This window comes from Nannospalax galili, unplaced genomic scaffold (assembly GCF_000622305.1).
Source record: "Nannospalax galili isolate Female #2095 unplaced genomic scaffold, S.galili_v1.0 scaffold85, whole genome shotgun sequence".
Taxonomy (NCBI): domain Eukaryota; kingdom Metazoa; phylum Chordata; class Mammalia; order Rodentia; family Spalacidae; genus Nannospalax; species Nannospalax galili.
Genome location: NW_008358866.1, coordinates 9,222,535 through 9,248,185, shown reverse-complemented (window position 1 = coordinate 9,248,185; position 25,651 = coordinate 9,222,535). Strand labels below are relative to the sequence as shown.

General features: G+C 37.8%; 1 protein-coding gene across 2 annotated transcripts in view; it reads left to right on the top strand.

Moving 5' to 3' along the window:
• Positions 1-25,651, top strand: part of Cdk6 (cyclin dependent kinase 6) — a 223,534-nt gene that overhangs the window by 7,416 nt on the left and 190,467 nt on the right. The window lies entirely within an intron of this gene.

Here is a 25,651-nt window from a genome sequence, read left to right as displayed (position 1 = left end):
CAATGAAAGTAATTCAGATTCAAGTATTGGTTCTGAAAACTAAGGTATCAATGGATAAACACGATAGGTAAATATCTTAAGGATATAAAGTTGTTATCACAGCATTTAGTCACTGTTTTAAAAGCAAACAACAATAGCACAAAAAAGAAAAGTTATATAGCTCAATGATTATTCAAGGAGCTCTTTCTAATTTTCTCCTTTTAAAGACCTCAATAACATATAGCATAAAAGGAGAACAGAATCATGCTGTGGTGGCACATGCCTTTAGTCCCAGCACTCAGGAGTCAGAAGCAGGCAAATCTCTGTGAGATGAAGGCCAGCCTGGTCTACATAGTACATTCCAGGCCAGCAGGACCACAGAACAAACAAAAAGAACAACCAAAACAAAACAACAACAGCATAAAAAAGCAGAAAAATGATTTTTTTTTCTAGGAAAACTTATTAACAGTGAGGAAGAACATGGTGTATTTACTTTTGACTCAGTGTAAAGCCAGGTCTTCAGAGGGGTTAGTTCATGAGAACCTTTATGAATAAAAGTATTGTTTTGCAGGTAAATAATGTTTACTAGGGCTTGTTCCACTGAAAACGTGAAGAATAAGAGTTTAAGTCTTCATTTAAACTTCAGTATGATAAAAGTAATGAATATGTTCCTTCATCCTCTGAGTTCTTGAAAAGTTTCCAGTTATCAAGTCTGTTTAGCAAATAAACATCTTCACAATTACTTTCTTCCCATTCCTTGTTCCTGTAGATGAAATTGGCACTGCTGAGCTTTTAACTTTGCAGCTGTATCCCTTTTTGACTGTTATCATTGTGGAATTTATTGAAATGAATCAAGAGAAGGAACCTTACTTATTCCTGTTGCCCACAGTACCTAGCACTGAAATATTCATTACTTGTATGAATATGGAATATCTGCTTGCCAATAAAGTAGGATTCCTATGAGGACAGAAAGTTTTATCTGTTCTGTTCACAGCTTTATTTCCAGTATGTAGAACAGTATCTCACACATATTTTGGCAAGTATCTATTAAATAAATGAGTGTTTATTCATAACTGTGATTAAATGTTACTCTTTTATATTAATACCATTCACAATAAAATGTTAGTTAACACCAAGTTTTAGTAGGCATTTTCTTTTTCGGGGTTTTTGTTCATTTTGGTTTTTTGAGACAGGGTCTCACTATATAGCCCTGGCTGGCCTGGAACTTGGTTTGTAGACCAGACTTGCCTCCAGCTCACTGAGATCCACCTGCCTCTGCCTCCTGAGTGCTGGGACTAAAGGCGTACACCACCATACCCGGCTTCATTTCCTATTTTACAGATTTGATTTAGATATTTCGGTGGAAACTTAAGCACGTGGTTTCATATTCTCTGCACTCTAAAGTTTTATAAAATCATTGATGTAGATTCCCTTGGGTTAATGTAAGCTACAAGGCTTAATCTGCCCTCATAAATGGTGAGGCCCAAGTGGCCCACTATGGTACCTCTATTCTCTGCTGATATTACATGCATCTTCTTTCTCTGACCACCTATAAAAATAAATTTTTAGGAAGGAATGATGGAAGAATAAGTTAAAAAGGAAAAAATGTGTGCTGTCCCTAGTTACTTGTCAGGTATATAAGTTTAGTACCAAAATCTGTAGAGGAGGAAAGTTGGCAGTTATTAATGTAAAATTAGTTACAAGGCTAGAGAGATGGCATAGCGATTAAGAGCACACACTGTTGTTGTAGAGGATCTGATTTTGGTCCCTGGCACCCTAGTCAGTCAGCTCACAAGTATCTCTAACTCAGCTCCAGGAGATCCAGTGCCTTCTGCCTCTGCTGGTACCTGCACGAAAGTGCACACAGCCACACACAGACACAGACATGCACACACAATTTAAAAATGTATAAATATAAAAATAAGATCTGTGGGGCTGGAGAAATGGCTCAGCAGTTAAGAACACTGACTGTTCTTGCAGAAGACCCGGGTTCTAATACCAGCGCCCACATGGCAACTAACAACTGTCTGTAACTCCAGTTCCAGGGGATCTTGACAGCCTCCTCTGACCTCCGTGGGCATTGCATACGACACAGGTGCACTTACCTACATGCAGGTATAACACTCATACACATAAAAAATAAAAATAATAAAATTAAATTAAATTTTAAAATATTTTTAAAAGATTCATTAAATTTTACTATTGAGGTGATTGTTCGATTAATACTGTTATGTAGTAAGTGTCTCAAAAATTTAGAGGCTTAAAACAATGTTCTCTTGGGTTTCATAGAAGTAGCAGGTAGAGAATTCAACACAATGAGAAAGGCTTATCTCTGCCCCCAGTGTCTGGTATATAAGCTGAAAATGGTTCAGTAGCTGGGGGTTGGAGTCCTCTACAGGCTGTGTACTCCCAAGTCTGGTGTTTTATGTGGGTTGGTGGATACAGGCAAAGTTCTTGGAAACCTCACCTCAGCTTCCTTAAGCACCCAACGTTCAGAGTATTTGGGCTTAACATGGTGACTGCTAGCCATTGGTGATGAGTACAGAAGTGCATACGATTAGAAGACAAACACAGCTGTGGACCACCATCTCTACTCCTAGCCCATCATGCAACTTTCAACTATTTTGGGTGCTACTCACTAACCTCCACAAATTAGATAATATGCTAGTCTTATTTCTTGATATTTAAACTTCAGTCACTATCTTTTCACTTTCTAACTTGAAAGATGGGCATTTAATTTCCTTCACATTTTGCTTTTTAAATTTTTTAATATTTTTATTTCATAAGTAATTTTAAATAATATCCCCAAATGTCCATTTTATGATCTGTTCACTCTGTCCATATCTCAATTCTTCATTCAATTAAAAAGAGAACACTTAATCTCCATAATCTTTCCTCTACTTTGTCCTTCCTTTAATACCACAGTGCTTATTAGCTACATGGCTGAAGTTGTTAAATACTTGACGTTCTGTTCTGCAACCACATCAGAACCTTCCCTGCTCTGTGTAAAGTTGGCCCTTGGAAGCCAAATGTTAGTAAAAACACTTACATTATTCTAACTATATAGAGAGAGCTCAGCGCAGGGCCAAACAGTTGCCTTTTTTGTTTCCTTCCGTGCAGGTCCAACTTTATAACTCTTCAAGACTTTCATAGTCGTTTGTTTCCCTTAGGTAGAAACATCTGGGCTTTCTTCTTTGGGTCACTTCTTCAAAGCTATTTTGGTATACTTCTTATGCAGTGATGACTTTCTTGTATCGTTTTTTTTTCCTAGAGTCTTTTTGCCTTTTTCATAATCCATGTTCTTCAGAAATACGGAGCCTACACTATAGTGTTCCATTTTGTTCTTCATTTCACTCAACTTGCTAGGCATTCCATGAACTCCTTCTAAGTGCAAATTTCCTTCATTTTATTTTCTTAAAAAACCATCTTTTCTATTCTATTCTCTGTTTTTTTAAGGCGTATATTCAGTCTTTCAGATGAAATTATTGTATCTCCTAAAGTTCCATCTTACAGTTTGGAACTCTGTGTCTCTTACCTTCCTCTCTAATTCCTTTTCTAATTATTTTATTATATTTTTGCTCTGTAATCTAAAGAAATTTCTATCCTATTTCTAAGAATGACTACCAAATTTATTTTTGTCAGTTGTATTTTTAACTTCAAAGAGTTGTTCATTCATTTTGTCCAAGCACCCTATTCTAGTTTTCTGTAATATTTCCTCCAATTAACCCCAGAAGTTTGAAATTGCTTCATATTATCTCTGTTTCAGTGCTTAGGTTTCTGTTGAAATGTTGTGTTTATTCTTGCAGCCAGAGTCCTTAAATGTCTGGCAACCTTTGAGTATCTTTTTAAAATCAAATTTATTGAAACATAATTTATACACAGTATAAAGTATAACATTTATAACAGTGTAAAGTATAATACAGTATAACATGCGTATTTTTATTGTGGTTTATGAGTTGTGAAATTTTTATATGTCCACATGACTACCAGTGCTATCAAGACCTAAGGTTCTTCCATCCCTGGCTATTGCAGCCCATGGCCTCCCCCTCCTTGGAGTCCTGGGAACTTTTCTTCTTGTAGTTGTCAGATTTGGCCTTTCTAGAGTTTCATATACATGAAGTCAAGCAGTGTTGTGTTCTTTCTCTAGCTTTTATGAGTAATGGTTTTGAGACTCATTCATGTTGTTGCCTCTGTGAGTAGTTCATTCTTTCCCATCATAGGATTTTACCACAATTTGTTTATCCATGTTTGGCTTGCCTTTTCATTTTCTCAATGAGATACTTAAAGAAAAGATTTTAACTTAAGTCGAATTTAGTTTGTGCTTTCTTGAACCCAGGAGGTCTTTGTGTACCCCAAAGAGAAGTTGTTCCTCTGTTTTCTTGTAGGATTGTGTAGCTTTGTCTTTTACAATCAAAGCATGGTATGTTTTAATTCTTTGTGACATGAATTAAGGTAAGAGTTGAGAATAATTTTTCCTGTATGGATATTGAACTATTCCAGATAATTTTATTGAAAAGATAGGCCTTCCTCAGTTTGAATTACCTTAGCAAGTGCTGACCATATGGATTTGGGTCATATACTTTTAGCCTCTGTTCTGTTCCGTTGATCTATGTGTATCTTATTTGTCAGTGCCATGGCATTTGAATTACTATAAGTAGTTTTCTTCAACTATTCTTTTTCCAAATCATTCTGATCTTCTTGATCCTTCCCTATGCATTTTAAATGGTAATCCAGAAAATTCTCCAGAAATTTTGTCTGTGATAGCATTTAATTTCTATTAGTTGTGGAAGAAGCATTAATAGTGGCATTATTGAAACTTCAGATAATGAGTGTAGTAAATATCTCCCTTTATTCAGGTCTTTGATTTCTCTCAGTACTCTATAGCTTTCAGTATAAAGCTTTTGTTTGTAGTTTCTTCAGTCCATACTATGCATTTCATGTCTTTCTGGGCTACTATGAATGGCATTACTTTCTTTTTTTAATTTCTAATTCCAAGTATCATTGCCAGTGAATAGACATTCTTTATTAAATATTGCCCTGTATATTGTGATCTGAAAAAAATTACTGTTAGTCTGGTAACGTTTTACATTCTTTAATAATTTTTTGCCCATAATCACATCATCTGAGAATAAGAGGTTACATCTTTTTACTCCCAGTATGTATTTTTTTTGTCCTTGCTCTTTTGCACAGGCCAGAGCCTCTAGTACAGTATTGAACAAAAGCGACAAGAACAGATACTTTGCTCTTGGTTCCAGTAATAAGAAGAAAATATCCCGTTTTTTGTCTTCTAATATAAAACTAGCTATAGGTTTTCCTAAGATGTCTGTTAATCAAGTTTCCTCAGGTTCCAAGTTTTCAAATAGCTTGTTATGATTGGGTATTGAATTTTGTCATTATTTTTCTCTGGATCATTGAATTGATTATATAATTTTCTTGTCCTCTGTTAATATGCCATGAACTCACATTATTGGAAGAAACGCCACAAAGTCAGGATATATATTACTAAAATTTTACCGAGACTCTTTATATCTGCATTCATGAAGAATATTGGTCTGTAGTTTTCTTTTCATACTGTTTAGATTTTTGTTTTGAGGTTATGCTAGCTTTATAAATAAATAGAAAAGTGTTTCTACCTCCCTTATTTTCTGAAAGATTTCCGTAAGGTTTTTTTTACTTCCTTTTACAGATTTTGTAGAATTTACTAATGAAGTCATTTGGACCTAACCATTTCTCATTAGAAAATTTGTAACTACAGAGTCAGTTTCTTTAATGACTATAAGTCCTCATAGGATAAATCACATTTTAGAATGTGTAGGTTTTCTGTTTAGTAGTATATCTTTATTATTTGTCTTTTTTTAAAGAGTGTAAATGTAAATATTTATTTCATCTTTGCCTTTTTAATGTTTGTATTCCCTTCTTCATTCCTGATATTGGCAATTTATATCTCCTCCTTTAAAAAAAAATTAAAGTATTGCCAACTTTATTTCTGTTAATCCAGTTTTTTGTTCCACTATTTTTTTGTTCTATTTGACATTTATTTACTGCTGTATTCTTTTTACTACTTAATTGGGTTTAATTTCATTTTATTTTTTGTCTTAAAAATAGCAATCTTCTAACATGGGCATTTATTTTATTTGCTTCCTACAAATTTTGGTATATCATGGTTTCCTTTCATTCAATTCTTAATATTTTAAATTTTTTTATACTTAGTTTTCTTTGACCTGTGGATTTAAAATTTTCTATGCAGAGGATTTTTCAGATTATTTTGTTCTAATTAAATTCAGTTTTAATTGGAGAAAATTCCACATGACTTTAGTCCTTTTAAAATTTAGTTACAGTTGCTTTCATCCAGCAAATGGTCTTTGTTGATACTTGTTCATCATTTTTCTCCTTATTTTATTCATGGTTTGCTTTAGGTCTTTGAGTATGGTTGTAATATTTGTAAAAATTGCTTTGGTGTCTTTGCTATTACATAAACTTATGTCATTTTTTAATCTACTTCTGTTGACTGACTTTTCTCCTGGTTACAGCCTACATTTTCCTATGTGTCTGCCTAATGTTTTTAATTGAATGCTGTACATTGTGAATGTTACATTGCTAAGTGCTGGATTTTGTTGTGTTCCTTTAAAGTGTGTTGGGCTTTGTTATGATAGGCAGTAAAGTTGTGCTGAGGTTCAGTTTGATCTTTTCAAGGCTTAATTCTAGCTTATTTTTGCTGTTAGAGAGGGGACCTGGCATTGGCTTTCAAGACTAGCCTAGCCTCCCAAACACAACCTTATCTTTTGTGGTCTTTGGCTAGTGGGAACTTGAAAATTTTTTTGCTTTCTGTAAGTTCAATCACTCAACTTATAGCTATGTGGGCTCTTTCCTCAGAAGGTGTTCTTTGAGTGGCCTCAAGCATTTCCATGTGTACAGTTTGATACTCAGCCAAGATCTCCATAGATTCCATGTAGATTTTAGAATCTTTTATTCTGGATAGCTTTTACTTATTTATTTCAGTGTTCTGTCTCACAAATTTTAACTATTTCAGTCTTCTTATCTTTTCAACTTTCATCTCTTGTCTGTTCACTCAGTGAGACCGTAATTTCTGACTTCTTCCTCCTGTGCCTGTGATCTAGAAATTGCCTTTAAACAGCAAGCCCATAGTCCAACATCTTCAAACAACTGTTGCATGTATTTACCCAGTTTCTAGTTGCTTCTTTGGGTGAGAAGTCTGACCTTCTTTCTCCCTTTCTGTTCATTAAGGTTTCTTAATTTGCATGTATGAATGTGTTTGGTGTGCATGCGTGTATGCATGTTCACATGTGAGGGAGTGTACATGCATATATGTGCATGTGTTCATGTGTGTGTGCACGTGTATGACTTGAGTATCTTTGATAGCGCTCCACTTTTTTTCTGAGACAGGGTCTCTCAATCTGAAACCATCAGTTGTGGCTAATGTAAGTAGGCAGACTGCCCTGGGGATCCCATCTTTGCCTCCCAAGTGCTAGGATTACAAGTAGCTGCCATGCCTGCCCCGCTGTTATGTGGGTACTGAGAATTTTAACTCTGGTCCTTGTGCTCATCCTTCTACTTGTGTGGCAGGTGCTTTACCCAGTGAGCCACCTCCCCAGTCTCTCTGTATTGATTTTAATAAAGTTTGAGTAGCTAGCGAGACTAGGACCCCCACCCCACCCCACCCCTGTTAATTCTCGTTCCTGAGTCTTATTTCTGGGAAGCTTGTTGGGAGTAGGGAATTGTGAGTAGAAAAATGGTTTGTAGGATTTACTTTTGAGTGAGTAGGAAAACAACTGTCAAGATAGTCAAGAATGTTCAAATACCATAAGAAAAATTTTCTTCCTCGTTCCTGGGCATGGGGATGGCAATGGGGACACAAGCAGCTCTGTGATGGGATGTCAGGTATTCAACCAACTCTCCCTGAGCTGCACTCCTCCTGTCTCCTTTGCACCTCTGACTCCTGGTCCAGTTCCTGCTTCCTCTACAACACTCTCAGGCCTTGTTCTAGGGCACTGGACTCTTTCCAGTAAAAATATTTGCGTATAGCACTGATACTTACTGGTTTACATATATATATAGGTACAGTATTATGTATTCAAATGAACAAAAGTAATGATTTTGAAATGAAGGCATTAAAAATACCCATAAATAAAAGGTTTTCTGAATACCTGATTTATATATTTTTCACTTTAGAGAACTTTATTTCTTTGATGGTTATTTTCCTTCATCTGGAAATTTTACTCAACTCCAGTATGATATGTGAGTGTCTATGTGTGTCTGTGTCTGTGTCTCTCTGTGTGTCTCTGTATTATCTTTCTGTAGTTAGGGGTTTATTTTTTTACCTAGAAATGTCTCTAGTGTGAGAAGGACTGGAGACAGTTTTGGTGAGTCTTGTCATTCTTCAATTTGGTTTGCTTTTCTGAGGAGAGAAGAAGGGTTGCAGCCTGGGAATTGCATATTACCTGCAGGAAATTGTCTTGATACAGCAGTCCTTAAATTCGGTGTGTCAAAAGAAGGGTGAGTCAAGAAAGGTGTCTTCACATGTTACCAGGAGCAAAATAGTTTAAGAACAGATGCTTTAGAGAGGTTGGGGAGGGGGGTCGTGCTTGTTCCTATTTATTCCACATTCTTTAATTTTGGGGGACAGTATAATCTGGGAAGGGGCCATAAATGTAGAAAGAACATTGTGCCAGTCTTTCAGTGCCTGCTGCACCTGGCTTTCCAAATTCCTTGTCATAGTCTAGGTTTTCATACTGTTAACATACCATCTCTAAAGCCAACAGCTGGTAGAAACTGTAGCATGCGAAAGACAATATGACATCATATTGGGAATGCTGGCCAACTGATTGCTCCTTAGAGAAACAAACTAGAAAACTCTTAAGTATAAATTAATTCTTTGCAGGAATTTCCCATGTCTGGTGATTTAAAAGAATAAAATCTGCATGCAAATGAATCATTACATACTTAATTGAAGCTTGTTGGATACTCAGGTTTACTCACTGTGTGTGTTTTTGATGGAGACAGAAGTGAAAAAGCAAGGTCTATGAGATTTTTTTTTTTCTGTGAAGTCTCAGCCATTCTTTTAATGTTTCTCGTTTAGGCTTTGGTGGCAAGGGTAAATGACTCAAGGTATCTGTTGCTGCTTAGCTGTTTTTAAAGGGGAATTCCCCCCCTCCACATTCTGCCCTCCCTAAAATAGCTAATTATATACTGGAAGTTTCGGTGCATTGTTCAGAGTTTGTGAAGTCAGCATATCTCTGGAAGCTCTATGTGAGTGTAATTCTTAGCTGTACCGATGCCTTTCTCTCTGTCTCTGCAGCTAGCACTGTACTGTAAGGACACAATGCTATTGCTATTTTTTCCCCCACACATTTGATGTGGTAGTTTGCATACAGCTGCAGGGTAGACAGTTACCTTTGAAAGGAACATTTGGCCGCTCTTATTTGATTAAAGAAAACCACCTCAATCGTTGCTAGACTGAGAACGTTTTCATTTTAACTTGGCAGTAGGAGTTGGGAATGTACTTAGATATGTAGGAGAAGCAGTTAGGGAACAAAACCAACTGCTTGAATGAAGAGAGCTTGACACTTTTTTTTTCAGACCGATACCATCGAATGGGATTGGTTCTCTTTCTCTTTCCCGCCCATCCTTGATTTCCACCTCTCTCCTTTGCATGATTATTCAGTTTGTCATTCTGATAAATGGATTCTTATAGGTATAGATTATTATTCTAAAGTGACTTAAGGATTTTAGTCCTTAAAAAATGTCTCATTCTCACATAGAAATAAAATCCCAAATTACTATGAATTACATGTGCTTTCTTTATCACTGTTGGAAGAGGTCAGAAAGGATTTTGGATCATGGATACACCAGCTAAGGTTAGGAGTTTGGTTGTAACGTATAGAAGAAAATTACTGCTGCTCACAGGCTACAGTCCTAGTGCCGGGCTTATCTTCCATATGCAGACCTGTTTCTAAGCAGGAAGGCCTGTTTGCTTATTAGTGTAACAGTCAAGAATTTATTCTCTTGATTGTGGGTTGGTGTCTACTTCATATATATGTATTATGAAAAATAATTGAGTAAGGCATTAATAGCTATAGGGCAAACCATAAGAAAATTCTTGAGCCACCATTTAATAATTCATTTATATATGGTGTTCTTGGAAAAGGGATCCTGGTTAAAAAATTTGAGCGTAACAATGAATGAAAAAGTTTGAGAGTACATACAAAGTTCTGGCAGTGACTGGCATGTTATTTCTTGATCACTGAATATTGATTATCTAGGAGTGGAGGTCAGATGTGGACTCACTATGCTCCTTACTTTTAACTTCTAACTCCTCCTCACTTGGAAAAGAACACAGATGATGATGTCTCTAAAGTTAGGTGCTTTATACTTGGCAAGTTTAGTTGCCTGACAGCTTCTGTCTTCCTTAGTACAGACACTCAGCAGTAATATTTTAAATTTTTCTTATATATAATCGCTCTTATAAAGAAGTATACCTTCCAGTACTATTGATATACACCTTGTGTGCTAGTAGTGTCCCATGCTCTTTTCTTGTGGTGTTTCTAGCCTCTGTGATAAACATTCATTGAAATCCAGTAAAAGTATTGTCTCATGAAATGCACAGAAGCTAACCCAAATTTTGTTTCTTAATCTTAAAAACTGCATAAAATGAAGGTCAGGCATGGTGGCATAAGCCTGTAATCCTAGCCTGGGCTACATAGACCCTACCTCAGTCACACATACACACACACACACACACACACACACACACACACACACACACACACACACACACACACACACACACACTGGATGTATCATTCCATTTTCATCCTGACTGTTGTCTACTTAAGTACTATTCTCACCTGGGCTACATAGTAAGACCCTGTCTCAGTCTCTCTCTCTCTCTCTCTCTCTCTCTCTCACACACACACACACACACACACACACACTGGATGTGTCATTCCGTTTTTATCCTGACTGTTGTCTACTTAAGTACTAGTCTCACATCCACAGAAAGGAAATCTGAGATCAGACTGTTACTCCCATTTTGCAGTTAAAGACACAGACATAAAGTTTACATGATTTGCTCAAAGTCATCATCTGGTGTCAGTGAGGATTCAACCACTTCGACCACTCTAGGGTATTATTTCCTGTATAGTTTTCTAATACTGCAAGTATTTCAGTCATGCAAAGCTCATTTGGATTTGACTGTTGAGATCTGTTTGTTAAGACACATATGAACCACATGCTGCTGATGGTTTGAGGAGGATGCTTATTTCCCCTTCAGTTATTGAAAACAAAGTACAATTGAGTTTTGACAAATAATAAATAGTATGTGTTTTATTTATTTATTTCTATTTGGTGCTGGAGATTGAACCCAAGGTCTTCAACATGTTAAACACAAACTACCAGTGAGCTATCTATACCCCAGCCCATATATGTATCTGAGTGTGTATGTGGATGTGTAAACAGTTTAATAGACGCATGTATAGAGGATGTACACATGAAATGGATACTCTTGTTATTTGTTGGTATGCTTGAATGACGCTGCCCATGATCTGCACAAGGCAAGTGAGGAAAGACAGTGGCAGGTCAGAGGAAGTAGGCTCACCTTTGAATCTGGCATCAGAAGTGCTGACCATTGGGTTGCATATGATCTGATGACTCAGCACTTCCTGGTTTCCCGTCCCAATTGGGCTGGCTAACGTTATCAAGTGACCTTGGTCCAAACTGAGGGCTTCTGGTTAACAGTGATCTTTTTCATCATAAAAAAATTGTGATGGTTTCTTTTTCCTCTGTTTTTAATTAATTGATGCTAGGATGAACTATTGTGTTTAGCACAGTGCCAGAGTCTGTATAAATTGCTCTCACCTCAGAAGTAGCTTTGGCCCTGAACTCTGAAGTAAGTATATCTTTACCTCTAAGACAGGCCTCTGTAATTCATTTGGTCTTTATTGTTTCTGAACAAACTAATAACTGAGACAGAAGCAGAAGGAAATGGAGTTCAAACTACAGATGCAGTGTCTGCTACTTCAGTTTTAGGACAGGCTTGGTGACCAGCAAGTTACAGTGAACAAAGGAAATCATGGATCTGCTTCTTGGGTCCCATGTCATTTTACAGATGGTTCAACATAGGTATGCTGTTATGACTGAACGCAAATTGCATTTATTCCATTAGCTTTATTGTTTGGACTAGCCAAAAATTATATTATCGACAGGGGTCATAGAGATAAAATTGTTCAGAAAACCTTAAAACTGCTTTTACCTGAGTGTTCCTAGGCAGTCGTGGAAACAGTTGCTGGACCTGGTTGAGAATTTCTGCATTAATGAATTTGTTTAAAATGTATGAAACCATCTAAAAACTATTTTAAGCGTCTGGATATTTTGTGTCTTTAGAAATCTGTTTTATTAAGGAAAATACTTAGTGGTTCACAGTAAAGAAATAGTGTTAAAACAAGAATATGGTGTCTTTTCCTGTTGCTGTGGTAGAATACCTGACAAAAGCAGCTTAAGGAAGGCTTTATACACAGTTGAAGTCCATCATGATAGGAAGTCAAGGCGGCAGGAGCTGGAAGCAGGTGAGCACATCACAGACACATCCTTAATCAGGAAACAGAGGGATGGATACAAGCCTGCTAGTTAGTGTTCAACCAACTTCCTGCATTTTATACATTCCAGGATCTCCTGCCCAGGGGCATGGTCAGGCCTACGTTAAGAGGCCACATCAGTTAATATGGTCAAGTTATTCCCTCAAAGGCATGTCCGGAGGCCATCTCTTAGGTGATTCTAGGTTCTGTCAACTTGACAGTTAACACTAACCATCTCAATGATTGTGTTTAAAATACCAATATTTACTAGTAAATATATTTATCTATTTTCATCTCTACAGAACTCTCTAGGGAGGAAGAATGTCTAGCTGCTTACAATAAGCAAAAGTAAAATCCATACTATAGGAAACTAGCCCTGACCTTTTTGCATTTGTCATCCAAATGAAAAGTTAGCTTTGAAGTAGTGTCATGTCACATAACCATACTGAAAATATGCAGTAATATGTATTCCTTTAATGTCATTCATTCAGAAACATATTTTTGTTTGACTATCCTGCTATCTGGAAATGGATTATATATTCTGGTTGTTCATGTAACCACTCAACCTCAAAATACTTGAGAAATTACATGGAATTACTTCATTCCAAAGTACATGATTTTCAGAAGAGTTTAGCAGAATGCCTGTCCGTTTAGTAGTAAAGTATTTTAAACAGTATTTACTTTCTAGAACTCAGTGAATCATTTCTTTCAACTGTCTGTCCCATTGCTGCTACACCATTTGAATAATTATACCTTAAGGTAGTCTGAAACATCACAAAGCCCTGAGAAGCTTCCTATCATGGTGGACTCATCTTGTGCTGATTTAGTGAGTGTTCGTTTTATTGAGCTATAGTAGAAGATTCTGGGCAGTCACTAAAAAAAGGATGCTTTAAGGAGGTAAGTCCAATCATCCAAGAGCTAAAATATGGTAAAAATAACTCTTAAGACTAAAAACTCTGATTTTTTTAAAAAAAATATTAAAGGGATACTTCAAGAATTCTCCTTTGTTAGAATCCTAGTAAGATAGCAATTACAGTGAGCAGTGTCTGTGCCTGCTCTGAGTCACAGTAAATAAAATTTTCACTTGTCTACACTGTTAGCCTATTCATGATAGGTAAGAGAAGGGTTCTGTCAGAAACAAAACCAATTGTTGTATTATGTGTTGGTTATAAAATTTCACGGCTTGATTTCTCTGGTGAACCGAAGTGAAGAGGCTGAGATAGTAATAACACAGGATATTGGGGTTCAGTGGACATCTCCAGAGAAACTCCAGGTTCTTGCATACCAGAATAAAGAACTGAGCAAGGGACAAGCAGCTGGAGCAGAGGAAGCTACAGCTTATTAGGAAAAGTTGACTTCCAAGGGAGGAAGTGGGTCAGAACAGAAATAGTAGCTCACCAGGACCAGTGCAGAGAGAAGTAGAGCTTTTATGTCATGTAGTTTGGGGCTTTTCTGTACATTCTGTTGTAGTTCCACATGCATGGGGCAATACATGTGTCCCATGCCTTCACCTAGGGTGTGTGTTGCAGTGGTATAAAGAGCCAAAGGCAACCCTCCACACTTAGGCTGACTGTGGGGAGTCCACCTTCTTCTTTGTCAACTGTTTATTTTCATATGCTAATTCTGTAAGGCTTTCCTTGAGGCCTTCCCTGCCTTACTCCAGGCCCTATTCTCTTGCCTCAATTATAGTAAAAGTCAAGCAGGAAGTTAAGATGGAGAATAAGATAATGAAAATGAGAAGGAAAAGGAAAAGAAGAAAATTCCGAAAGTAGATAAAAAAGAGAAAATGATAAAACCAAGAGGTCAAAAAGTTGAAACAAATGATTTCTTAAAGTTATAAAATAAAATTCAAAGGTAAATATTAGTATGGCAAAAACTTTGTTCTGGGAGACTACCTCTAGACTTAACAGAAGAAATAATGTTAGCATTGGGGAGGGGACCTAAAAATGCAGGGAGTAATACAGAAAGAAAATTAGATTGGCTCCCAAAGCAGATCTTCAACTTCAGTGTGGTTTATCCTAAACTGTTGACCTGCTGCCCAGAATGTAAATAAACAGGTATCTGTTTGTTCTCTTCATGGCATGTCTCTTGTAGGAATCTGTAAGGTAAATTCATCTTTCATTCACCCAGCTTTTAGGCTTACTGTAGAAAAATGTGGTTTAAAAAAACTGTTGTGGGCATAACATACCAACAACAATTCTTGGTCTGTTCCACATGTTTTAAAAGTTCTGTTGGTTTTTATCACTGACATTATTAGACATGGTATACTGTGCCCATTATCTGGGTATGCAGACGTTTTTGTCATACTGTATTAAAATATAAACAGACTACTTTAAGCCTAAAGATAATTAGTAATCAGCTTAGGAAACTGGGTTCTTCATTAACCCTCCTATCCTCCCATATCTCTCTGCCCCCAGGTTCTTCATATGGAGAGATATATACACATACCCATTTTGCATCTAATTCTGTCTTTTTATAAGGGTTTTAATAAAGTGATAACAAAAAGCTAAGAAATGTTGCAGAGATAGGGGAACTACAAACCATGTATCATTTCAGAACCTGCAGTTCGTCTTTAATAGAGACGTTTTTACAGTTTTAGGTACTTTTTTAAAATTCTTGGCTGAATAGGACTTTCCACATATATTCTATAAGCAGAAAAGCTCTAACTATTTACTTCCTATTGAAGATTAGAGACTTGTATAGATAGAATACATTTTATGAATATAGATTGGTTTTTTTTTTTTATTGTAAAATAGATATTAACCATCTTAATCAGTTTTGAGTGTACAGTTCAGGGTCATTAACTATATCATGCAACTGTCACCACTATCCATCCCTAGAATTTTTCCATAATCCTAGACTCAAAAGTTTGTATCCACTTAACAGCAATTCTTCATTTCCCTCTTCTCCCAAGAAGAAATTCTTTAAAGTTTAATTATTTATTTGTCTGTGTGTGTGTGCGGGCGTGCACGCGCACGCATGTGGTGTGCATTTGTGTGCCATTGCACAACTTGTGGAGGTCAGAGGATAATTTACAAGAGTTGGTTCTCTCTTTCCACCATATGGAGCCCAGGAATTGAATTTAGGTCTTCATAGTTAGCAGCAAGCACCTTTACCCATTAAGCCATCTTGCCAGCCCAGTAGATAGATTTTGAAGTGACATATTAAGACCAGATAAAGAGAACCAAGTGGTAGCTTAGGGTCCTGGCCAGTGAGTTTAGGATTGGAAGTAATAGAGACCCACTGAAGTTAGCCTCCAAAAGAGGTATCTCATGGTAAGGAAACAAGGCTCTCATGAGAATCTTTGTACATCTGGCCTCCCCAGACAGGGATTCTGGACTGCGGGAGACTCTAGGGAGTATATGCAATCTCGTCTGGTTCTGAGGAATCACCTTGGGATTTCCTCTCCCTGTCTGCCCTGCTTCCTATGTTTTGCTGCTTCCCTTGTGTCTTCCTGTCCCAGGCTCCTTTATCACCTCTGCTTCCTTGGGGCTATTGTCTTAACAGTACTAGCTACAATATTCTTGATGTGGTGCCTCATGATGATATGCACATCTTTCCTATTAGTTCTTTCTCCAGAATCTGAGGTATGGTGTGGAGAAAACTGGCCCATGCCTGGAAAGGGCTGGCCTTTGATTGTGGTTTCATGTGGTTAAGAAAACTGACTGACTGGATGCTTTGTTGATATGATCTTCTTTAGCAAGCAGAATGCCACACATGTCATGAAAACATGGCTTTAGGATAATTCATGAATCATTTTGAATTTTGTGCATTTCAAAGTCATTTTGTGTTTCTAGACAGTTTTAAAATTGCATTCTAAGACTTAAAAGTAGGTGGATTTTTTTTTTATAATCATATAAAACCCTCTCCAATTTTAACTGTATCACATCCTTCAAACACTAACGGAGATCCAGAGAGTAGGTTGCATGAATGAGCATTATAAGTCCTTAGCAACAGCTCTGTCTTGTTTACTTGTTTTTGTGGGCAAAATCCTACTCTTCAGAGTGAAAAGTTGGATCACCATGATGGGAAATGGATTTTTATATTAAAACTATTAAACAGAAAAGCTTCACTTGACTAGAAGACACTTTGTGTATAGTTAACTGACTAGCAGATGCTTCAAAACAAAACCTAAAACAGGGTCTGTTTGATACTGAATGACTTTTGAGTCGAAGAAAATGAAGACTTAACCTGGGATGGTTGAGCGAGCGGGTCACGACATGGCTCAGTCTCCTGCTTGTCCTATGTTTAGTCATGACACCATTAGTGTGCTTGCTCTGGGGGATGATCATGTGACCAGTTAGCTTTCATTGGGACTTCAGTTCTTGGAATTAAAAGAAAGGGCAATGTGTAGAATTCACTATGTAGATCAGGCTGGCCTGGATCTCATAGAGATCCACCTTCATTTGCCCAGTTTGCCTCCCAAGTGCTGGGATTAAAAGTGTGTTCCACCACGCCTGGCTTTTATCTGTATTCTTTATTACTTTAATATATCATAGTGGTTGGCTCTTCTGGTTTGCTTCCATATATGAAAGGTCATTAATCTATATGAAGTAATAAAACAATCAGTGAAGAAGTTGACTCAAAATTAATTGAGTTGAGTAATATGGAAAGCTGTGAATGTTTTAAATGGCTGGTATAAGCTGAGGTTTCCCTGGGCTCTGTGTGTGTGTGTGTGTGTGTGTGTGTGTGTGTGTCTGTCTGTCTGATCACCAAAACTTGAAACTCGAAAATGGATTTCTCTTCTACTTTACATGATCTGACAGTAGGTTAGCCACGTCTTGTCAGCACCCCTCTACAGCATCCCTAGTGCCAAGCATTTCCTCCTGTAATTGTCAATGTTCCTATTCGAGAGTTTCATCAACAGAGAACTGTATTCCTAACTTTCTTTCATCTTTTTTTGCAGTGACTGTCTTGTAGTTCATATTATACCTGGCTTGCATATAATGTGAGTGCTCAAAACTTGCCTTCAGTATCTACCGTCTTGGTCAGATTTTTTTGTTTCCTCAGTCATCTGGATCCTTCCTATATGCTCCTGCTCTGCCTTTTCTACGGGCGCCTTCTGCCCACCTGGCTGTTTCAGAGTCCTGTTGCTTCCTCCAGTCGGCCTGCGCATGTGGCTAACCCCAGTGACTTGCCTGCTTTTCTTCTCCTTACTTGATTAATCTTCACTCATCTTCAGATGGCTCCATAAGAGTGTTTTCTGGAAACTTTAGTGTTAACAGTACTCAGTCCTGCCTTGAGAAGTCTGTATCACCTGGTTTAGCTCTGTGTTGTAGCTTATCCTTCTGTGCCCATCGTTATGGCCTATTTTCTTTCTTCAGCCATAGTGAAAGCTCGTAAACAGAATCCAACATCTTTTGTGTCTGGCATTATGTGTATACACGCACACCCATGTGAGCATGCATCATGTACACACCAGAGCATCTTTTTCTATTGCTGTCCATTGTTTTGTTTTTTAAATTTTATTTTTATTTTATGTGTATGTGTATATTGCCTGCATGTAGGTCAGTGCACCTGTATCTTGCAGTGCCCGTGGAGGTCAGAAGAGGCTGTCAGATCCCCTGGGACTGGAGTTACAGACAGTTGTTAACTGCCATGTGGCTGCTGGTATTTGAACTCGGGTCTTCTGCAAGAACAACCAGTGTTCTTAACCGCTGAGCCATCTCTCCAACCCCTCCACTGTGTTTTTTAAGACAGGATCTATCACTAAGCTCAGGGCTCACAGATTAGCTCTTCTGGTTAACCAAAGTGGTTGACCAAAGGAGTGGCACACTCTCTGCCTGCAGATGTGTCCCACCATGCTTGGATTTTATGCTGGTTCTGGGCATTGGAAGTCAGGTCCTCATGCTTGTGCAGGAGATACTTTACCAACTGAGCCATCTCCCCAGGACCCTACCTTCTGTCTTTGGTGATTAGCATCCTGATAACCAAAGTGCAGGTATTAAACACGTGTATTCTTTGGTTAGTTGTGTAAGACAGTCTATTTCATTAAAAATATATCGAGATAATGTGCACAGATACAGTAACAACTATAGTTGATAAGAAAACTTGAGAAGTATACCAGCTATCCGGGATTGTGTAGGAGGATGTTTTGAAGAGTACAGAAACACATACTCAGAGTAGACTATACTCTGTCCTAGTAGTACCCAACTGAATGTGAATTCACTCCTGTGGGCACTGGCACATCTGAAGAGACTTTTAGCTGTCTCAAGTAGAGGGATGCGCCTGGTATCCAGTGAGTAAAGGGTAGAACGACTGCTAAATATGATATCGTGCCAAGACAGTGAATAACTAACAGCTTAGTTATCCAGCTTTGGATGTGAGCCTTGCCAAGGTTGAGAAACCCTGCTTTATAGCTCTGTGTGGGCACCCCCATTAGCATATTTTACCACCTAATGGAATGGGAGCATGCAAAAACATAGAACATTTTTATATAGTGGAAATAACCACACATTATGAACTTTTAAATGGTGGGAACTGCAGCTATGTACACAAACCAGGTTAGTCTGACATTTAAAAAGACATACGAAGACAGTGTTGGATCTCCTGGAACTGGAGTTACAGGTGGTTGTTAGCTGCCATGTGGGTGCTGGGAATTGAACCCGGGTCCTCAGCCAGTGCTCTTAACTGCTGAGCTGCCTCTCCAGCCCCAATAAAAAATATTTTTTTATATGATAGCTGCTTGCGTAATAAATAGGCACTCCATGTTTTTAGACTGGCCTTTTGTAACAGAGGGTACAGAATACTCTTAATGTGGAATGCATGTACCCTACAATTTGAGAAAATGAGAGGCATTTGATAACCCAGAAAGTCATATAGAAATAGTGGAACAAATTCTTAATAAACTTGAATTCCTTCAAAAGGGTTGACATTTACATTAGAATACTGAAGCATACAGTATTCCCAAATATTTTAAAAGGTTCCTTGACAAATACTTGGCAACCTTTAAAATATAAGAGCAATATGTTTTCCTTCCTAAACTTGCTTCTGGGTACTTTTGCTGCATTCAGTGGCAGAGTGCTAAAGTGGGGAAGACAATTAATGGAGAGATCTGGGTGGGCCACCCTAACCACTACCACTACCTCAGTTTACTCTTTTTCAAATAGAAGGACCACGCCTTGATGGTGTGTAACTTTGAAGTTTTGTGCTTCTATAACTTCAAGCAGTAAACAACGTTGTTTATTTATAGGAAGACATTTGTGAAAGAATCTTTGAAGGCAGTAATAATTCCAGTTAAATTCTCATAAATTAAGAAAAATCCCTTTCCATAAAGGGATTTATGTTTAAAGAAAGAACTTCCTGTTATAAGTAAAAGCTGAACAAAGTCAATAAACTTTATAATACATTCCAAAATGTCATTGTTGATAAATTTTGCAAATTTTGTTCACTTTCCTTTGTTTTACATTTATTATAAAGAAAGTGTTTTAGAAGTACTCATACTAAATTTCTTCACATAATTCCTTTTAAGATAGCTGCTTCCAGATCTGATAAATTTCCCTGTTGTAAAGGGTAAAACATATTTGGAAACTTTCTTCATTAAGATTTTTAATTTACTATTATAGTTACCTGTGGGCTCTGTACAAATTAAAGTTTTCCTGTTTGCTAGATGGAAAATAATGGAGCCTTGATTATTTTCTGCTTTTAACACCTCCCCCCATGACAGTTTGGGTATGCAACAAAAGAGGTAGATTTTCTAAAATGAAACTTGGTCTATGGTGCCTCTTTTGTGAAGAGACTTAAGAAGTTGGTTCTGGAATATTCCAGTTTCCCTTAGGTCCATGAATCATGAGGTGGTAGAAGATCCTTAGAGGGTATAAATCTGTAACAAAAGACGTGTGTAGAGAAAGAATTGGGAGCCCTAAGCAAAGATGTGCCTGGAGTTACCAAGGACAGCAGGAGGAAAGTGAGCCAGATGTTGAAGGCAAGGAAGTACAGGTTCTGCTGAGAACCCTGACTGTAGAAAGATCCTGAGTGCCAACACCCTTGATGTCCTGTAGCCCCATTGATATTCTTCCTTCATCCATTAATACATGGACAGTCATGGAATGGTGAAGACAAGCATCTGGGGAGGTCTCATACTCAACTGAAATTCTTGAGAATAAATCATAGATGTCATCGTGTTACAACCAACCTTTTTAAAATCTGTAAGTGAATTTTTGCTATCTTCATACAATATAGTTTGGTGGTATTTAGATCCCCTAATACATACCTTCCTCTACTGCTCCCTACCCTATATATGCCTATAAAATCTAATTTGTGTCCCCAAATGTCCTTCAATGTGGATCAATCTACTGGGCCCACCTTGAGTCCCTTCCCTGTAAGCTACTGACTCTTCCCCTCCCAGCAGCCATCAGTTGCCAAAAGTTCCTTAGGTGGAGTTGGAGTTTCTTACCCCATTCCCCTGTCTATCCTGGGGTTTTGTCAGGTTTGAGCTTGCATAGGACTTGTACATGCTGTCACCATTGCTGGGAATTCATCTGACCAGCTGTCTGGAAGACTCTTGTTTCCTTGTGGTCATCCACCCCCTCTGGCTCTGACAATCTTTCTTCTTCCTCTTCCTCAACAATCCCTGAGCCATGGGAGGCAGAAGTTTGAAGTAGGTGCCTTATTCAGGGATGAGCACTCTGCAGCTTCTTGTTCTCTGCACTTTGGTCAATTGTGGGTTTCTGATTAATCACCATCTGCTGCATAAGGAAACTTCTCTGGTGAGAGTTCATGCTATGTATAGGTATGGTATCATTGAAGATCTATCACAGGGTTAAGCACCTCACAAGCACTTATTCTCAGTGTGAGACCAGCTGTAGAATTCTATAATAGTCTCCATCTGTTGCAAAAAGAGGTTTCTTTAATGAGGAGTGAAAGGTATACTTGTCTGTAAATATGAGAATGCATATTTAAGTACTTTATTATTTTTATTTTATGTGTATGCATGTATTGCCTGTGTGTAGGTAAGTGCACCCGTGTCATACAATGCCCACAGAGGACAGAAGAGGCTGTCAGATTCTCTGGGACTGGAGTTACAGACAGTTGTTAGCTGCCATGTGGGTGCTGGTATTCGGACTCGGGTCTTCTGCAAGAACAACCAGTGTTCTTAACCACTGAGCCATCTCTCCAGCCCCAAGAATGCATGTTTAAAATAAAGTAAGAAATTATGTTAGTCTAGGGATGTGATAAAAATAGGTTTTTCTCTAGGATCTATGACCTCTCCAGCCATGTCTACGTGGCAATGTTTACAGTGCCACACATGCGTTCCCTTCCATTGAGTGGGCCTTAATTCCAATTATATAGTTGTCGATTACCCCCAAGATAAAGGTGCCACTGCTGCACCAATATCGATAATTTGCCAGGCCAGTAGTTGTTTATTAGGTCTTATAGCTGGGTTGGACGATTGGTTGGTTTTCTCCCTTGGCAGCTTGTATAGTATATTCTGACACATGAGAGCTAGTCTTCAGGAAGGAGACTTCCAGGTCAGTTCCAGCTCCATTGCTGGAAGTCCTGTGTCTGAAGTATGACAATAGGGTCTTACCTTCAAGTTCTGGGAGGCAATCAAGAGCTTTGGCAATAGCCTGTGTTTTTTTGATAGTATCTTGGGCTACACTGAACATCAGCTCTAAGGAAGGTTTCTCCTGCTTGGCACTGTATTTTTTATTATATAGACTTAAGCTATACATGTGCAAGTGTATGTGTATTTTTAAGGGGAATTCTAGTTTCTTCATACCATGTAAGCATTATTTATCTCTCCTCTCACTCCCCCTGTATAACCCTCCCTACTCCTTCTTCACTTAAAATGTCCCCCCTTTTTCCCAATCCCCCCTTAATAATACCTGTCTCTTGTTATCCCCTTCTCTTGAGCTCCTTCTTCCCCTTTATCCCCATGATTCCTTTCCATTTTCCTGGCTCCTGCTGTTACATCAGGGTATATATCTAGGGATTTGGAGCCAAGATCCGCAAATGAGAGAGAACATATGTCATTTGTTTTTCTGGGTCTATGTTGCTGCACTTAATATGACAATTTCTAGTTCCATCCTTTTCCCTGTAAATTTCATGATTTTTTTTTTTTTTTTTTTTTACTACTAAGTAGAGCTCCATTGTGTAAATGTACCTTTTCATAATCCATTCATCAGCTGAGGGACATGTAGATTGTTTTTATTTCTTAGTTGAAAAGAGCAGCAACAAACATGGTTTTGCAAGTATCTCTGTAGTAGGATGATTTGGTTGAGTATATGCCGAGGGGTGGTATGAGAAATCATACGGTACACTTATTTCTAGGTTTTTAAGAGTTTCCCATACTGGTTTCCACAGTGCTTGTTCTAGTTTGCAATCCCACCAACAATGGATGAGGGTTCCCTTCCCCACCACATCCATGCCAGCATTTAGTGTCATTTGTTCACTTAATCTTAATTCTGATTGGGATTAGATGAACTCAAAGTGGTTTTGATTTGCATTTTCCTAATTACTAAGGCCATTTCCTAATTACTTAGCCATTTTTCTTCATTTGTTTGAGAACTCTCTGTCCACGTCCTTAGCCCATCTTTTTATTAGGTTGATTATTTTCTTGTTTCTTTGTTTTTTCAGTTCTTTATATATTCTGGATATCAATCTTCTGTCAGATGTGTAGCAGGTGAAGATTTTCTCCCACTCAGTAGGTTTCCTCTTCACTTTCTTAGTTGTTTCTTTTACTGTACAGAAGCCTTTTATTTTAATGAGCCTCCATTTGTTGATTGTTGACCTTAATTCCTGAGCAACTGATTCCCAATTTAGAAAGTCCTTTCCTACACCTCTGTCTTGTAGGGTACTGCCTTTGTTTTCTTCCAACAATTTCAGAGTTTTGGGTTTCACATTGAGGTCTTTGATCCATTTGGAGTTGATTTTTGTCCAGAGTGATAAGGATGGATCTAATTTCATTCTTCTACACGTGGAGATCCAATTTTGCCAGCACCATTTGTTGAAGTGCTGTCTTTCCTCCAGTGTGTCTTGGCATTTTTGTCAAATACCAGGTGGCTATAATTGCATGCTCTCTTGTTTGGGTCTTCTGTTTTGTTTCACTTATCTGTAAGTCTGTTTTTGCGACAATATCATGATGTTTTTATGACTATGGCTCTGGTATGGTAATCCCCTCACCATTGCTCTTTGTGTTCAGGATTGCTTTGACTCTGAGGTCTCTTACAACCAATCCCAATCCCTGATCTGCTATACTAAATCATTAGGTGAGTTTCCGTGAATGTAGTTTCCTTGTCTTACGTTCTTTGTTTATTGTTTAGAAAACTATGTAATTACGTAAATACAAATTTTATATATGCTAAGAGTGGATTAATTCACCAGTATGTGAATATTTTTAAATTGTTAGAGTAACATTAAAGAAAAATTAAGAGTTCTTGACTTAATCTGTTAAAATTATGTCGAACTGTTTGAAAGTTTGGCAGACCTTCCTTTAAACATATAATTTGTTGAATTCCTTTTTTCCCAAATTTTAGCTTAGATTTTAAATGCAAAAGGAGATCTGATGCATCATTTTGATTTTTGACATTTTAAATAATTTCATTTTATCATCTAGTTATGAATAATTAAAAAGTATTCAATTATAAGCAGTTATATTTTTCCTGATTATCTTTCTTTGATAGAAACAAGTTGCATGCCATTAATCTGGAAGAAGATAAATGTGTGCTAAAATTACAAAGATTTTGGACTGTGTTTTCTTGGCTATTTATTAATGAGTGTGTTGGTTTAGTCTTATATAAGATACATAGGGACAAATTTGAACAGCTAAAATTAGAAACAGAATTCTCTAGTGTTGACAAAATTCGCTTGAAAAGTCAAGTCATCATTTAGGACACATGATTTTCAGTCTTAATCCTACCGTAGCACTCTTGAGACAAAAAGTAGATTCATCAGTTCAGTGATTCCCCTGAATGGTGGTGATTCCAGTAGCTTATGAAGGGAACAGTTTTGCTATACGGCGTATCCAGTGTTAACACGATGAGGGTATCAGGGGGCCCTATCCATGCCTGGCTGGCTTGCATTGGTAGGTGAGTTATTTTATCTGTTCTTAACTTGAAGCAGTCTCATGATGCAATTCATGACCAAAACAATTTAGTCTAAGCTAATCTAAGAATTGACTTTCCCTAAGAGTACTTACTCATCTGTGCTACCTAGGGCACAATCTCTTCAGAAGTAATTCTCATAAACCTGGTAAATATATTCTGAGGTTTATTTTTACAGTTTAAAAGTTGCTGGAGTTAAAAGTCAAAGTCCAGACATACTCTGTTACAGTATGAAGAAAAGGTGTTTCTGAAGGTCGAGGTAACCACCATTGCCTTTCAGGAGTCCCACAGAATGATGACTGACTGATCACACACAGGGAGCCAGTTCCGTGGTGTGCTTGCCATGTTCCAGGATCTGCTTGGTATTAATAGCTAAAGCCCAAATTTATTAGCATCTCCCTCACCCACCCACCCCAAGAAACAGGTTTGAACCAAAACATTACTGTAATCTTTTCCAGTAAATGCTGGACTACTCATACGTGCTTGGATCTCCTAACCAAGGCATTGTCTTCCCTACTTGCCAGTGAGAAAGTTGTACGACAGTGGCAGACAATTTTGATGTCTGATAGCTTCAGCCTCGGTGTCCAGAGCATCAATTTTGACTGTAGGGAAAGAAATTTTGTCATGCAGACTCTCTTATGATAAGATTTAGCTACACTGCCAAATTGTATCTTTCTAGAATTTGCTTTTATGAAGATAAAATACAGGGTTTTTTTGTGAACATGCAGTTTGATTGATTGCATCGTTCCCAGTTGCTTCCTCAGCCTTCTCTGTTAAGAGTTGGCATGAGTGGGCTGGAGAGATGGCTCAGTGGTTAAGAACACTGGTTGTTCTTGCAGAAGACCTGGGTTTGAATCCCAGTACCCACATGGCAGGTAACAACTGTCCGTAACTCTGGACCCAGGGGATCCGATGGCCTCTTCTGTCCTCTGCAGGCATTGCACGACACGGGTGCACTTACCCACATGCAGGCAATACACACATACACATAAAATAAAAATAAGTAAAAATTTTAATTTTTTATTATTTTTTATTCAT